Here is an 18,402-nt window from a genome sequence, read left to right as displayed (position 1 = left end):
GTGATGGTTGGACAAGTCATTTGAGAAGACTTTTGAGATCAACCAGTGAAAGGGAAGGACATGGAGCAAAAAAGACAATGGAAGAAGTGAGCTGACAGTATATAACTGAATACTCTAGTAGATGTAAACTAATTCATTTGCATCATATAATGGGGTACTAGCGACTCGAACCTTTGTCCGTTTTTCCCCTAGAGTAACTGCCCCTGTAGGACTGCGTTCAGGGCGCTCGATACCTATGGATTAAACACTAGGTGAGTGGTAGACGACAAGATGCAGCATTGTGTTTGGATTTGGTTCCTTACCTCACACTTGTCCTTTGTTTTGTCTGTGATGGTGTTTTTTTTTTCATTCATGGCAAAATAATTCAATTCAATTTTATGAATTGATATAGCACCAGCAAACAATGGACAAGTCTCATATCTGTTGGGCACAGGGTTGACCTACAGAAGACAAGTTAGTGGGGAGACAGACAGAAATCTCTTCAAAACACATCAGTAAATGAACACATGGCATAACTCATCCAACTAGGCATTAACTAATAGTGCATGATGCCTGTGTCTTGGTTACGGTAGCATGTGTGTTGTGATTGGTGAACCAGTAAGACTCTTGCTGTGCTTACTATTGACTAGGGATGACCACTGATTCAGAGGTGTCAAGTACGCCTGTCCGTTTCTTTTTGTGATTCTGCTCCTGCCTCCAGTTCCATAAGCTTTTAGGGGTGACCCCTGACCTTTGCAGTGAGGAAGGAGGGAGGGTTTGGCCAAAATGACTAGGGGGCAATCAAGATAGGGACACACTTGTCTCTTGAGTGAATTCACATGTCGCCTTGATGTTAGTGCATTAGAGGGGGATTCAAATGAAATTTACTTTTTCCCCCTCTGTTGAAGTGGAGGGAACGTGGGTAAGGCCTGCTCTGGCAAACTAACAAACTCCACCCTTCACTGAGCCCGAGACCTCCGCCGTGGATGAGTAACACTAGAATATACTATAAGACTACTATAATACTAATAAGATGATGTCAGACCCATTATAATTACATGATGCAAATGCAGGAACCCACAGAACGCCGACTTGTGTGAGACAGACGTCCTGTATCCCCAGTTATCCTTCGATTGGTGCCTTGTCGTGGTATTTTTTGTTGTTTTGGAAAACTATCACACTAAATCATTGCTGTTTTGTGAATAACCCCAAAGCCTTTTTGCTATGTAATTGAAAACACTGAATCTAAATAAATGAGATGAATTGTAAAATCTACTTCATACAATTTTCCAAATCTGATAGATGTGTCAAAAAGGTGACCTCATGGCCAGCGGGTTGGTTTGGATCATTTGCCTTGGCTTCACACAGCCACAGTAACATACAGTGGAGGGAGACCAGAGTGCTTCACACACTGTCCCCAGAGCTGACACTTTTCACAGCCCATCAGTGACAGTTGACACCACACCTGACGTGTTTACACAACCACACACACATAGCCTCTCTCTTCTCTCTCAAGACACCCCCCACACACAAACACACACTTCCACACCATCACAGCACACCTCCCGTGCCAATACGCAAGTGACCGCAAGCTCCCCTCTAACAATATGTCACCTCAAGAATCCCCCCTCCAGTACTTATCTTAAAAGACAAGGGAGAGTCGTTAGAGCAAGGCCTGCATGGCCTAATTGCTTAAGTCACAGCAGGGAGTTGGGGAGGGGGGTTGTAGGGGTGACTGTGAGAGGCATGGGGATTACCAGGGGGGCAAATGACACTGGTGCTGGAGCCACTGTCACCAAGGCAAGGAGCTGACATCACCAAGAACCCCACTTACATTTTTAGAGATTTTCTAATTGTCTTCTTAAAGATGTGGATCCTGGCAAGTAAGTCAGGGTTTTATCTTTCAGATTCACCTGCCATGATATTGCACTGCCTTCTGCTCTAAAGCTGCGCACAGCGCTCTCTCACGGTGAATAATCATTCACTAAGGTGCTCCTCCAGGCACGGCGATTGGACAATGCCCAAGAGGACAACCCCAGTTCCCATGGCGACCTCCCTGCAAGAAAGAAAGGGTGTGTGTGTGTGTGTGTGTGTGTGTGCGTGTGTGCGTGTGAGCTATTGGTAAGTACTTGGGGGAGGAGCAGTAGACAGTGGTTCCCGCATTCTGTGTGCAGGTGCTTATGGTCAGCTCTTCTGGTGGGATGCTGGGTTTTCTGAGACCCCTTTCAGGCCTAGGGGGGAGAGGGAGTGAGGAGACTGCCTGCCTATTATTCTCCCTTGGCCTGTTGAAGGAGCCCCAAGGGAATGAGTCCCTGCAGTCTGACGGCATGTTCCCGGGGGTCTGAGCTTCCGGTTGGACTTCCACGCTTCCAGTCCCCCAGTTGGGGTCTTCATCCACATAAGCCTGAGGATGAAGCAGGCAGGAGCAGTTCAGTTACTCAGCTTTCTGCGTGAGTATCACACCAATGGAAAGGTTCCAATACATCATCTAAATCCAGTTTCCCATTCCCTTCAGTAAAAAAGGAAAGGTTCCTTCTTCTGAGTCCAAGCTCCATAAATGAGAGCCCTTCCTGGCTGTCCAGTTGGATATAGACTAGTTCCCAGGGAGAGCTGGAGCCCTGAGCTCATGTGACTATTGTTCCATGGGTCACACCTGGGTTCTACACTCATACAAAGGTCAGCAGATACCAGCTTTCTGAGCTGACTGATTAACATGATTGCAAAAGCTAGGCTTTTCTTGTGCCATCTGGTAATAACACCACAGGATAATACCACTGCTCCTCAGGACACAACTTGTGTTTTAACGACACACACACACACAGAGAGAGAGAGAGGACCATCATTTTAAAATTCTCTCCCCTGAGAGGACTGTACCCCCCCACGGTGCTGCATTGTCTGCAGTGCACAGGACCACAGTCTGGTAGTGCGGCTTCTGAACAGGGAGGAAAGAATGCCCCCCACTGGTGGAACAAAGACAACCCCTCCAGCACCACCAGCAAGCTTTTACTGCCAAACAATCCACCATTACTTGTATACCTCTGGTTTTATGATACAAAAATAATGTAGGAAAATAGGCCTCTGTCACAAAAGACAAATTCATTCTTAAAATACAAAACTGTGGCAGAATAATTATTGTTACAGATTAAATATTGTTGTTTCAAGATTCCATTTCCAATTCATGCAGTCACCAAAAGTGGCGCGGTCAAGATCCCCAAACCACCTGTGTGGCAGAGGGAATTCAGCAATTGTTTGCCACATGCCGGCGTGAGCTCGTTGGGCACGGTGAGATCTATGCTAGTGTTTGTGCGGGTGGCAGTGGGGCTCTGAGGGGGAGATAGTGAGGCCGCTGTGTGTAGCCAGCTGGCACGCGACATCTGTGTGTGTTAATCCCTGCTCCCTGCGAGGATCTCCGTGCCACACACACACAAGGGGGACCCTTCCCACTGATTTGGATTCGACTGGTACTTTCTCCACAGAAGGCAGTCTCCAAAACTCTCCCTCACCTGGAGGAGGGTCTAAGAGGGACGGCACAAATGAACTGCCGCACCTGTGCCTTCCTATAGAAGGAACTCCTGTGATGCCCTTTTCAAATCTGTAGGTCTGCCACCATCACAAGCTGGGGTAAGGGCAGATGCCACCATCACAAGCTGGGGTAAGGGCAGAACTAGATGAGCGCCCAGTGCGGGTGCAGCCATCTTGGTGACAGCTGAGCACAATTAGGCAATCATCTTAAATAGGGGCATGAATGGGTAATTATTCTGTGCCACTCTATGTTCTCAGTTCAACCTGCTGTTAGCAGCTTTCACACCCACTGCACTTGCCTTTAGCCCTCACTGTCTGCCCCAGGTTTAACATTAGAGCTGAGAACGGCTCAGTTAATACAGTTAAAACAGTTCATAACCAATACATGCAGAAACATGTCTAAAGTCACTGCAACAAGGTGGATTATGTGTCAGGTAGGCGCTCCTCTCTTTAAACCCATTGCATCTCCACATGTGGAACTTGTGATTCGTCTCTACATTTCTGATGTGATCCCAAATCCAAATGTTATTGTGATGACTCATTTGGATTAATGTTGAAAATGGCTTTCATGTCAATTCAATGGGTTTCCTGTCATTATAATTTAAAATGCTTTTTAACAAATTATGACCACGAGGCCATCAATATTCCCTCTGGTCTTTGTCTCAAGAAAATGACATACTGCACCAGGGAGAAATGCATTGCATTGACACTGGTAGAGGTAGTCTTTTTCCAATCCTCCCCCATCTGTCTCTGACAGTCTCTGTGTCTGTGTGTGTGTGCTGAGGGACAGTGGTGGCACAGTGTTGCCCGGTGTGTTGCAACAGGCTGCTGAGCGGTTGGCGGCGACTGCAGCTGTCTCCTCGCCGCTTATCTCTCCACTGGCAGCAGCTGAGCTGGATAACACTGACATGAGGTCACCTCGTCACCTGCTATAGGGAGAGCCTGCGTGCCCCGCACACACATACATGCCAAGAAGACACAGATGCACACATACCGCATAAAGGCTTTTTGTCTTTTTCATTTCTGAGTCAGTATTTTGATGTGTGCAGTGTGATAGATTTTAGCCCCCTTTTGTCAAATTGTTCAGGAAAAGAAACGAAAGGAAATAGCTAGAAAGGCATTTCTACAACAACAATGCAAGTTGGAATGAATAATTTACAAATATAAAGTTCTCAGCTTTCTGCAATTTTGAGACATTATTACTGAATAATAAATTGGTCTTTAACCGCACTCAACTGAACAACAAGATCTTGGCTAAAGATGGAAAGGTTCTAGGTTGTTCAGTGATGCGCTGACATTCTTAAATTTCCTTCAAAATCAAAAGTTTCTATCTACCTGTCTAGCTTTATAAAATGGCATCACAAACGTGTAAACAGCTAAAGCGTACTCAGTGACAAATGCATTGAGGCAAGATCTGTTTCTGATTTACATTGTGCATCTCCAGTATAAAAGAAGTAACAGAGTTTCAATAAATGAATTAATCATTAATACTTACTGAATGCCACAGCATAGTTATATCTAAAACCTCCTCATATGCATTCACTGCCATGCAAAGAAATTCACAAATAACATATTTTTATAAAATGTAACATAAATGTCAAATGGCATCAAGATTACATCCAGTAAATGTATACACTGAGAATTGTCCATTTATGTATATGTTGTATCTTATCTAACATGGCGATTTAAAGTTTAAAGCTACCTTCAACTTGTCGGAAAGTGTCTGCAATGATTGCGAGGTAGCTGAAGCTGTCTGGCTAACACAATCATGTGCTTGTGACATTGGTAAAGCTGTGACACCTGAACCGCTCTCTCTCTCTCTCTCTCTCTCTCTGTCTCTCTCTCCCTCTCAGAGGTGTGTCCTTGGCTGTGACCTTCCTTGCTCTGTCCACACTGTACGTGGACCATGAGTGTTTGTGTGTGTGCTTGAATGCTCACAGGCACCAGATGGCCCAAAATCAATTTCAGATGAGTGTGTGCTCTGCTTGAAGGCAGAATGCAGGGCTGGCAAATATTGAAACATAAATATTTACATTTACAGGAGTACCCCCCTCTTCCTCCTCCAGCTTTCCATATGCAGCACACAGCCATAACCATCGTATCCCACCACGCCATGCCTCTCCATATGCAGCACACAGCCATAACCATCGTATCCCACCACGCCATGCCTCTCACACCAACCATAGGCAATGCATTTCTACACTAGAAGAATACTCACCTGCCATTAGAATGAAAGAAAACTGTCCACACAAAGGATACGGATCTCCTCCATAAACAACCACCTAAGGTAGGTAAACAAACAAACAAACACCAGGTAAGAAAAGTGACACAACAATACAGGATGGGTATCGGGCCTACTATAGTATTTTAAGACGATTTATACAGCCCCAAAACAATCAGTATGACAATAAAACCCCACCTGCTGTTTTTCCCACCTGCTTATGTCATCCAGTGGTCAGCTATGCTTGTTGCTAAGCTAGTGTGTCTGTAGACAGCACTTATGCGGGGCTTATTTAATGATATTTCATTCAGCGAGACATCCCTAAGTGATTCCATGTGCAAATGTGCCGCGCTCCGGTCTCCCCGCGGCTAACGGCACCAGTCTCATTAGGACTTTAATTGGCAGAGTCCCGGGAAAGGAAAAGCACGGAACGGGGTCATTAAACTCCCCATCAAAGAGGTGGGTCTGCTGCTTTCATTTTTTTGTACTCACCATTTCATCCGTTTCAATGCTCATAAACGGCGTCAGGCTCCTGGACCCGAGAAGAAATTGATGCTATGAGACCAATAGAATAATTACAGAGAAATAAATAAATAAGGAATAAAAATCAAATGAAGAGTATGTGCATATGTCTGTCTTGGTCCTGCTGAGTAAGCATTATTGGGGTTTTGCAGCTGCAGAGGTCTCAATTAAATTTTAATTGCATTTACCACAGATAGTGGCAGGTGTGTTGATCGGACACGCAGGAAGCTTAATTACTAATTAAAACTCTGCCCATTTAACACTCTTCCTAGTCTGTGTATGCATCCGTGCACCATACAGGCTTGGGGTAGAGACAGAGGCGCGACTAGAAATTTTGGGGCCCATGAAAGAATATTATATCAAGCCCCCGCAAACCAAGACCATCCATCTAAGCTGCAATGGCTATAAGTGCACCAACAAACCCCATCTGACGACCCAAATCTTGATTATTTAGTGTAATCAAGTGTTAATTACCTAATACCTAGCCTACTGTCATTGGTCATTGATATATGGAGGATCAGCGGTAAATGAGCAGCATCTCTCAGTAGTTATTTTCAAGCGAGAAGAATTCTAAATCATTCAAATCCTATTTGACATTTTGGTCAAGGTGTTGTCAAAATGTCCTTTGGCTCTCCTGTAAAGTTTGTGAAATGCCAGTAATGCCCCCGATTGTAATTATTCTGTAAAATGCTTTTAGAGAGGACATAGATCTATCAAATGCCCCGCTATTACCTAGAGCCATACCTCATCTGGAGCTAGTAGTCTATGTCTTCCTGCTGCTAAACTTCCTCAATATACAGAATCCTAGTTCATCCACCTGTCTCCTTCATTCATGGATTCACTATGTGCAGTTCAATTTGCTTTTTGAACAAGAACCATGTAACTGATGTAAGATTATATAAATATTATATTATATGATGCACTATAGGAGATGCACTGAAGGCCATATTTTGCAGCGTAAATGTAAATTTAATACAGAAATTCAATAAATTAAAACTAAACATTCATTTTCACTAATGAAAATCAACAGCAGATATACAAACTCAACTCCTTTTGTATCTAGCGTTAGTGTGCATTACTGTTATCATTTTAGTCCATGTGTCATATTGTGTGTTAGCCCTGTGTGTTAGCGTCTCGGTGCACCATCAAAGTCTTTGCCATGTCAAGATTAGACCTCCCTCCTGTTTTGTCCAATCTGTATGAGTATTTCCCACCCGGTGTGTGTGTTCCTATGTCAGAATAAAAGGCTCGAGGCCAAAGAAGCTTCGACTGGTGTCTTCACAAACCCTGCTCGGTGCTACAGTAAGTACTACAACATAAGTGATGCTATATCTTGCAGTATGTACAGTGTTGTCGACTGTGGTGAGCCACATATGTACAGATTATTGAATGATAATGCTTTCCTCTTGTCTCCTAATTGCTGTTCTCAATCGTTGGCAACTGGATGCCAGTGATCTGTTGGGCAGTTTTCACCACCCGCTGGAGTGCTTTACAGTCGGATGAAGAGCACAGAAACAAACAATTTGGGTGTATTTTCTTGGTAAAATTTGTTTTATTTGTAAATTTGAAGTCAATAAAATTATAATATTATTGATACTGATTTATAATAGTAGTATAGGTCATTATGTCCCCCCCTCCCTTACGGTGCCCATGGGTAGAGATAAAGCCATGCTTTAATATAATGACCTATTTGTCAGGTGATGTATTTCATCACTTAAATGTCACACCTCAGCCCTGGTTTCCCAAGAAACATTAAAAACTGTTTTTAATTTAAGAATTATTTAATATTATTAACTATAATTCAAAGCTTGCTTTGCTTAACTGATTTAAAACCTCACGTAGAGCCATAAAAAAAACGTTCATGGACAATGTCAAGTGTTCTCATTCATGAATTGTGTGTGATTTATACAGTTATACATTTCTACCACTAGAGGGCAATGTGACCAATGGTTTAAATCCACCATGGTGAGGAGGATCTGGGGTGAAGAGGCGAAGAATCCAACACAAAGAAAACGCAGCAGAAGCAGCACAGAGCTGAAAATAAAAAGAAATATTTAAATATAAACTTCTGTCTGTGTGATGTACTGGCCCATCAGTATTCTCAGTCACACATAAGTGTCGAATTGTGTAAAGAGAATGTACCTAGTTCAACGTGGTAATTACTTAATTTCATTCTCAATTAAATCGCAATGCCTGTTTAATTAAGAGTTCCACAAATACATCAGTGATGGATAAACATTGGAATTCACTACCTAAATCTTAATCTAAGAAAATCTCAGATTTGGGTGATTTGTGACTTCAGTGCACCCAAGGAAAGAACTCCATAATGAATGTAGGATCACCCAATGAGTCCAGTGGGAGTAAGATCCCACAAATCACCCAGTGAGACCAGCCGCACAGGAGGCCAATAACTCAGGCAGCAGCCATAGCTCCAGCCGCTCACCGCCACCTCCTGCCTGGCCCTGCCTTGCCTTTAATAAGGGCTGTTCCATAATCCAAGGTCTATCTGGAGATTTGGCACGTCTGTGCTCACTCATTGTGAGTAGGACTCGCGCTTGTAATCGTTGGGAGGGGGAGGGAGGATTGTGGGATGGCGTCGGTGATGAGGGAGAGGAGCGTGAGTGCAATCTTCATTTGATAATTGAAAAGCAGAGCGAGCGTCCGCTGTCCGGCTGGCACAGAGAGGGGCTGCCTGGCAGCAGCAGCAGCAGCAGCAGCAGCAGGGCCGTCTGCAGCAGAGGGGAGGGGGGTGGGGTGGGTTTGGGGGCGGGGGCGGGGGGGCAGGATGATGGTACGTTGATGGCGTTCCCTGCTGCGCCCCGTGGCGCTCACGCAGGAGCCGAGCAGTAATGACCCGCTCCTGAGCCGCGCCATCATCGCCTTCGCAATTAATTCCTGCTCCTCTGCGCAGCAGGAAAAAAAAAGGAAAAAAAAAAAAAAAGAAGAGAGAGAGAGAGAGAGAGGGAGAGTGAGAGAGAGCGTCTCATTATATCACGGTGCTAAAGCCCCCAGGTCTCAGCTCGCTCCCCTCCCCCAACCCATGTTTGTTTTATGGCCTGGGCTCCGTATTTCAGCGTCCGTGACGGAGGTTCATTCTCTGTCCTTTTGCCTTCCTTTTCTCCTCCTCTCATCTCCTTCCATCACTCCCTACCACAGACTGACTGACACCTCACTGCTCCAGGGCTGGGCTGCCCCCCCCCCCCCACCCTTCACCCTGTTGAAGGCTTGTTACCACAACCCCTTGTGGCGTGTCGCCATGTTTTTATTCTTATACATTTCCTCTGTTTGAGCAGGGGGGGGGTCACACACTTTCATGACACCCATCATGGTGACCACAAAAATCTGCTATTGTGAGGACACTCTGACAATAGGTGATGAGCCATTAGAACTCGGCAGATTGGAATTCCAATCTATTCACAATAACTCACTGCTCTCTACTCCATTGTCATTGTACAAAATCCATCAACTGTCTCGTTGCATTCTTGAAGCAGGTTAAAAGGAAGTGTCCAGTCATGCATAGAATTGGCTAAATCCTTTCAAAGACAATAGATAAATATCAGTAGAGTTAATTAGTGGCAGTTTTGTTAAAATGGAACTGATTGTCGAAGGTGCTAGTTCTAAAAGTTTAGCTGTTTTAATCAGAATTTGGGTTAAACTGTGGATAAGTCTTGTTATTGTTATTGATATTGTTGGCGAGGTCATGCTGTGAAGGCTTATCTTACATCTTCACGAGAACTACATAGGGCACAGAACTACATAGGGCACAGAACTACATAGTGCACAACCTGGATGGTGACGACAGGTGTCCTTCACATCACCATACTCCATCAAAATGAATTTGAAGATGATACCAAAAGTAGTTACTCATAAAAACATATTGTTTCATAGTGTTGCTTTAAAGGATCAGTATGTATCATAGATGAAGGAAACATGCTACAACAACAATGCTACAGCGAATATATTCTCCTTTAAAATTTCTGTTCCGGAGCGGAATGTCTGTTTGTGTTTTTCCCTGCATGATTCCGCCCACTGCCCATTTCGCCGGTACCATTTTGACCCCCCAGGTTGCCAGATAAGAATGCGAACACAGCATGTGACCATTTAAGTAAGCAAACTAACTGGACTGACAGAGATCATATTTGATTCTACCCGACCGAAAAAGCCTCAGCATCTCTCTAAACAATTACATAAGCATTGGCGGTGCATTTAAAAGATAGAGACGGCCAAGAGACCAGAAGGATTTTAAGACCGATGCAGAGTTGGCTCATTTTCTCCTGAACAGTTAAGCATTGAGCTTCAGTTAAAGTTAGCTAACCTTAACTAATTTATCATGGCTACAAGTTGGGATGGGCATCTAAGTCATTTCAACATTCCAGTACTCGCATTCATACCCTGTGGTACTTGTGCGAGTATTTGAGACACAGCTGGTGAAGTGATCCCACCTAGAGCTGGGTAATGCAGTCACGCGAACACAAGCTAATGAACTGCTATCACAGGAGCTACTGTTTCCTACCTCAGCAACAATTGGCGTGACAGAAATATAGTCTACAACGTAAACTGCAAGTTTATGAATGCGAATACTCTATATGTTGAACGAATACTGACGTTAAAAAAACTTAACTCATGCCCATCACTAGTTGCTAGTTATTCATCTATCTTATTGAATCGAAAACATATACCGGTTTTAGAAGGGCTAATTCCAATTCATAACGATCAATGGATGTGGTCAAAGTTTGCCAGCGTTAGAAACTCTCTTCTCTCCATCGTTCTTCCTCTGGCTCTTCCTCTCTGTACTCTGCGTCTTGGACCAGAACCATACCGGTCAAGTCTCATTTTATCCGTGAGACTCACAGATTTCTGAATCTCATGGATTTTCACTCCCAGTTGCATAGAAGAATAATTACATACAGTCCATTAGACTGCTGTGCAGTGCGAGTGAGAGACTGCCATGTTCGCACTGTGCGGCTCACTTTGTCTTTGTAGCAGTTTTAGGCTTCTATAGTCAACGAAGTTTCAATATTTAGCATCACTGAACAACTTCTTAGCTCGAGGCGAACAAGACCTGTTTACGAAATGCCTCACAAATGTAACAATATGCTTGCACGTGTTGTCTTGTGTGTGTATGTGTAGGCGGTGGGGATGGCTCATGGATTTTCGTGGATTTCAATCACTGACCTTAACTTGACAGGTATGCAGGACCTGCGCTCTCTCTTCTCTCTGTTGCTGTTCCTCTAGATCCTTGTACCACTGGCACCTGCACTCTCTTCTCCTCCTCCTCTCTCTCTGTTCCTCCGTCTAACTCATACTCTCGGCCCTCTGCCCTTTTGTATCAGCGGCACCTGACCAGCCCTCACTGGCTTCACTTGACACTGGTGAGGGCACTTCATAACTGAGATCTGCATCAGGCTGTAACAAGGAAGAACAGAAGGCTACCACACCCAAATAGCTGTGAAATGATTTCTATGTTATCTGTTCAATTGAGCAATATGTTATCATTATCAGGGCCTGAAAGAAGTAACTCCAGTGTAGCCTATTTTTAAAGCGGTGGGCTTGTTTTCGGGATAACAGGATTCGTTTAGGCATAGTCAGCCATGCACCTAGCCAACACTGACAGAGTATAAAAAAAAACTATAAGAGCTGGTTTATAATTACAATAGAAACACTGCAAATGTATACAATAGCTTATCTACTGTAGGACTGGTCGTCGCTTGCCATTGTCAAAGTTAATGTTGAGCTTGTCTTGCGCTCGTTTGTGTAGGTTCAGCGTCAACAACCTGGCAACCCGCGAATTTCGATTCTGGGGAGGGGGAAATAATGCTCTCCAATATTTTGAATTTGGAATGGCGATTTTAAACGCTTGGTTTCTGGGCTACATATCGCTCCTTTAAATAAAAGTGTTTGATGTAAGTGTTTATCTACATCGTTTTAAAAGTGTCTTAAAGCGTCATTAAGAATGGCTTTCATTCATAATACATGTACGCATACATATTTGGCATGTGCAAAAATGTTATAGACTTATATTAAGATTCATGAATACGTTTTATTGTACAAAATTGAATTTAAAAATGACTTGTCTATACTAGTCTACCAGTAACATTTAGGAGAGGAAACCAAGAGTCTTCTAAGTTAGGTATTGGTCTAACTATCCCTGTCTCTGGTGTTTGGAATAATGGAATCTATTAACCAGGAATTGTATTATCAAACCTTATTTCCTGGCACAGGGGGTTACTGCACACACCCTTCAGACTTGATTGCCTCTAGTTGTCAAGATATGTACTTGCCTTACATGGAAGTGTATGGAGTGTATTAAGCTAATTGACAACTGCCGATTTAGAATGTGTCCGACTCATCAACACTTCTCAACACATTTTCCTTGCACAAACATGCCAAGCATGATTTTACATGTTAGTGAATGAGATCCTATATCTTGGAAAGATAAGAAATCAAAAGAGATAGAAGAAAAATAACAATAATAAGTGAGGGAAATGTGTTTTTTCTCATTCATTAAACCCACATCATCCCCACTTTAATGATGAGTGCCACTGTGAGGATCTGAGGCCCGTCACGGAGGGCTGGGGATTAAATGGAGCTTTCCTGTCCTCCGGCTCCACCGCATCTGTTAGACGAGTCAAACTCGCCCCCCGTCAAACACCCATTCTCGCTGACCAGAGGCACCAGGATCTGACTCCATAAGCAAAGGGAGAGGTGTTGACAGTGTCATGTCAGAGGTGTGTAAGTTCTATTCAAGAAGTAATGACTAAGAGAGAAATTGGAGGTTTCAGACAGGCTGGAGCACTGGGTGTAAAGTGTGTCCAATGAATGGCCTACTGGTTTGCAGTAGAAGACTCATATTTGCTTCGTTGCATCAATTCTGGGTCTTCATGTTGTGGAGACTGATAGAAAGGTGGCCCCATGTCTCAGAAAGAGAAGGATGAGATGAGACAGTGGGAGGCCACTACAGACGGAGAAAGCATCAGAAGAACTCATTCTGAACTAATGAAACCAATCAGGTCAAGTTTCAAGGATAGTTTTGTAATAGTGAGTGTGCTTGTGAGTTACTGTGTAGAGGCGTGTGTGAACACCCATGGTGAACTGATCCAAAATATTTGTGGTGGCTGCATGGAGCAGGTTGTAGAACACTTATGGCATTTTATGTGCACCTTGTGTGCATTTGAACATCCTCACTTTGAACGTTTTCCTAATCGAGATGGTATGTTTTTTTTATGATTCTCTGTTTTCTCCATTTTAGGGGAGACGCACATTTGAACTATGTGCCACGGGGACAGACAGATAAAGTATTACTGTCCTTTCCATCCACATTTCTCTGGCAGACAGAGATAGTGCATGGTGTACGCAAGGAACACAAATTTTATAGTCGTTATATATCTTTTGCTTTACATCAATGCTTCACTTCAATGTGAAATACAGCCCATAATCGCTCCTTTACGAACAAATGGATGACACATTTGTTTTCCTCTGTGTGTCTGGAACTGATAAACCTACTAACCCAAAGAGTGTCTGACTTTACAGTTTACGCTATATTCTCAGCAGCAGCAAGGCCTTCATGACACTGCCACTGGTTTTTGAAGGGAACTGGTATTTAAGCCAGTCAGGCCAGGACCTTTCCCACCAGTATCAGCACTGATGGGGCTAACAGAGAGGACTGAGGAAAGAGGAAGGAGCCATACTCTGTCTTGGCCACATTCTGAATCCGCCATGCAGGCTTAGCAGTGTGTCTCCAAAGCGTCAGTGTTTGCAGAGGCTGCTTGCCCACCTGCTTGCACAGATGAGCCGTGTGGCTCCATGTTTGCTGATACTGCTGTGAAAGCACAAACGCTTCCCCAGTTCCCACCCCACCTTCCAACTACCAGAAAGTGCTGGAGTCCTCCAGAGGACACCATTAGCCTGTCAAACATCACCAGGAAGTGCCTGGCACCTCCCTGCCCATTGTCATGACAGTCTCCAGTCAATTCTGAAATTGTAGTCAGTCAATTCAGCCACAATTTCAAAACCTTAATATAAGTAATTGAAAAGTAAGCAATACTATTACATAACATCACTCATCAGCATTAATATTGGAGTACGGATTAACATCAACCAAATAAAAAAATGACCATTAAATGGAAAATCGGATCTACAATGGGTACGTTATGTAATCCTGACAATGTGTGACAAAAACGTCCCTGAAACGGGGGACATCTAAGATCAGATAGATGGATGGATAGATTCCCCTCTTCAAAAACAGTTGCTCCTTTTTTCATTAAAAGTTTACACAACTACAACTTCAAGAACCTACTGTTTGACAAATCCCTTGCAATATTTTTACGACATTATCCCAGGTTATGCAAAAAGGCAAATCATACTGAACATTAATTTCTCTACATCCTACAAAATGCCACAAAGCCGCTATTTTTTTTTTTTAAGTATTTCTCAGTTCAACTGAAATAGCATAAACATTACGGTGGCTCGTGAGCAATCCTTGAAAGATCCACCATAAACAGAATTTCTTCCGTTTTTCTGATTCCTTCTCCTCAGCACAGCTCCAAAGAAGCCCCACTCCATCACAGGTGGGGTGTTGAGAGAGCGCTGAAGGAATGTGCACAGGTAGTGTGGATATGGATACTGACAGCAGTAGCTGAGGTGTCAGAAGGCTGGAAGTGTACACTCCAATTAGCGCCGGCGCAGCGCAGCGAGGCTGGGTGAGCTAGGAGGCAGGCAGGTAGGCGGGGTGGTTTAGGGCGATATGTATCATGTCACCGGGGAAGGCTAATGTGTGCTAGGTGAGGCGCCATACATTACAGCAGTGGAGAGGAAATGAGGCGGGTTTCTAAATAAACACAGCCAAGGTCGACGCCGTGCTGAGGCGCAACGTGCCTTAATCTCGCTCTGTTTATTCCCCCCGGTCTCTCCCTCTCGCTCTCTTTCCCTCTCTCACTCCCTCGCTTTTTTTCCCTTCTCCTTCCCCAGCTCAAGCAAAGCAGGCAGGGTGATCTCATCAGAGACACCTCCAGAATGCACAACAATCTTCCCTGTCAATCAAGTCTTCTTCATGACTGCTCATCATTTCATTCAGAGCCAGTTCTCTTCCAGCCTATTTCACCATTTAGCCTGGTTTTTAATTGTACATTAGTGGCTAATGTTTTACTTAAAATTTGATCTCTATGGTACAATTTGTGTATTTACATTTTTGTCAGCATTGTGCATATTTAGCTGTAGTTAAAATAAAAATCTCTGGATCTACACATAACTGATGAATAAAAAAATATATATAAATATAAGGTAATATTACGTGCTATACAAGGATCTACTCATATTCTCATACCACACACACACACACACACACACACACACACGCGATAGATCAGGTGGGGTCGATCAATGGATCCCCGTCGCGGTGCCTCGCACTCCTGCGCTCCGTGACCTTACTCCGGTGGGATCTTATTTCCATCGACTAAATGCTGGCTACGCTTAAATCTGGCATGGCCGTTATTAATTACTCCTTGGAGTTCGCTTAAAATCCAGGGAGAGGGGAGGGAGGGGGAGTGCGGGCAGGCATACAGCCAGGAATAAAGCCTGCCACGTGGGGCCCATTCCTCCCAGCACTCCGCCGCTCAGTCCTGCAGCTAAGCCCCGCAAGAGGTTAAGACCACCTAGGCAGATTTCCCTGGGGGGAAAACGGACGCTCTGGAGATAAAATGGCTCACCGTCAGAGATGCCTGGACAGGTGCAGATGTGCAGAAGCGTGAGAGGTTTTGATTCTGCTGGAGACTCTTCAATTTAAATGCCCAATACCACCCACCAGGATATGTGAACGTTACTAAATGGTGATTGACTTTTCATCAGTAAATGCAAGGCAAGAATCTGTGAAAGACGAAGGAGGGGATTTTCCATTTCTCTAAGAGGCAGTCAACAACCAATGAGTTGATGATCTATTTAAAAACAGATACAAAACATCCTGAATTCAAACAATAGATGAATAAAGTGGTGCACAAAGTTAGTGAACCCTTTAGAATGTTCTATATCTGCATTGATTTGACCAAAAACATCAGATTTGTCCTAAAGGTACATAAATAGAAATCAAATAAACAAATGAGAAAAGTTATACTTGGACATTTATCTATTGAGGAAAATGATCCAATAGTACATATCTGTGTGTGGCAAAAGTATGTGAACCCAATCTGAGTCCAGTGACAAATCAAAATCCACCATTTCATAGGAGAGTAGTCTTCCGTGTTCTTACAAGCTGGGTATAACATTACGTATCAATGTTATAAATGTCATTTCAATGGTATATAGTCACATGAAGGACAAATAAAACACACCCGTTGTTCCCGCTAGGAGCCCAGTTTACACACAATGTAGTTCTGTGGTTCACAACATTACCAACTACATTGATAAAACACAGCAGTTAGCATGCTAGCAGGCGTTTAACCGTAGCAACTGTGCTGCTGTTGGTGTTTGCAAGGCTTTTGTATTCCTTTAGGCAGTTAGCTCACTAGTTTTAGACCAAAACGGCTGACTGGTGTTTTAAGGGCACAGTCTGCTTTTCTAATCCAATACACTTTTTGTCAAATTCAGCGACTTGCTCCCCGGGGTCCTCTAGCTGTCCATTTAGTGTGCGCTCAAAAAAACTCTCTAAATGGAAACATAGTGGCTCGTACCGGGCCATGGACAATCCCAGCAACCCCCACAGTTTTTCTTTACCATATAAATTGCACATAAAATTGTATATAATAAGGTCTGATGTATAATTGCAACTTATATCTGCTTCATCTGCCCTCCTGATGGTGGTTTAAGAAATACTGACCAGAAACTTTTCAAATTAAAAATAAAATCTTCTAATGTGAATAAAAATGTGATTTGCTAGACGGGGGTAGATAAACTCGCTATTTGCATTGGGTATAATGAGACTAAAGGCCCCGTCACACCATAACGTTCTGGTCAACGTTCTCTGAACTTTCTAATTGTTCAATTTCGAGCGTTCTAGGGCGAGGTGGACACATCTGGTGTGTGACTAACGAAAGAATAGCGTAGGACTGACGCATGACTAGCGTGGGACTGACGCATGAGGAGCGTGTAACAGCGACCAAGTGACGTGTCACTGGTGCGCGACAAACCTGTGCTGACGTGTCACTGGAGCGCGATAAGTCAAACGATAAGTCAACCTTAGACAAGCGTGTTGAGCGTGTGATTAACGTGTGAATAATGACAGAATAGCGTTTTGCTGGCGTGTGGGTTTTATGGTCAAACAGGTATAAAACGCTGGAAAATCATAGTGGATTCAGTTGATCTGAACAGTGAACATCATGCCGCCAAGACGACAAAAAGGTGTGAGGGGGGCTTCTGCTACTAGCGCTGCTGCAAGTAAGAAGATGATAAATGCTGCTGAAAGTAAGAAGAATACAAAGCCTCTTTCACTTCGAACAAAGATTTACTGTTATTATTACTGTGATTTACGAAATAACGGGCGTTATTCCTGGGGTTTTATGTTATTCAAATAAATGATTTAAATTGGACACTGAATTTGTGTTTCTCAATGTTTATTATTAGAAAACATCAACACATCCACACACATTGTCCATGTCACAACAGTCTTCATATCATATCCATCTGCCATGGAACAGCACCAGCTACTGTATAACAGTGCTCAGCTATGTTCAAGTTCAGTACATCTACTTCATGCTGGGCTGATAGCGTAGATTTATAGTGCACAGGATAACGTTTGCAATGATGTAAGTTGCGTTTGTTGATCACGTATGGTTAATAACATATTGATTGGGACATGATAAAATCAAGATCTTCCCTTGGTGAAAAAACTTTCGACGATATCTTCGTACGAGAGATGGGTTAGGTGCTCAAATTTCCCGGGATCAAAGAGGACGTTAGTAGGCATGTCCAAACTAAAAATCACGTCTCAGGATTGCTGCGCACATAAGTTATTAAGGGTGCATCAACTGTACTCAGTCTACCCTACCCAACGACTGACTACAATAGCCAAACGCGTGCAACGTTAATAAAACGTTCCACGAACTTTTGTGCATGTTAAAAAATGTATTTTCGGACCAGCGTTCTCCGCCGATCACCGACGATTACAGCGTTCACCAGCTTTCACACAACGCTCTTCTGGCGCTATACCAGCGACCATGGACGATTACCAA

This window comes from Clupea harengus, chromosome 22 (assembly GCF_900700415.2).
Source record: "Clupea harengus chromosome 22, Ch_v2.0.2, whole genome shotgun sequence".
Classification (NCBI taxonomy): Eukaryota; Metazoa; Chordata; class Actinopteri; order Clupeiformes; family Clupeidae; genus Clupea; species Clupea harengus.
The sequence above is the reverse complement of the archived record's forward strand: the minus strand, read 5'-3'. Positions refer to the sequence as shown.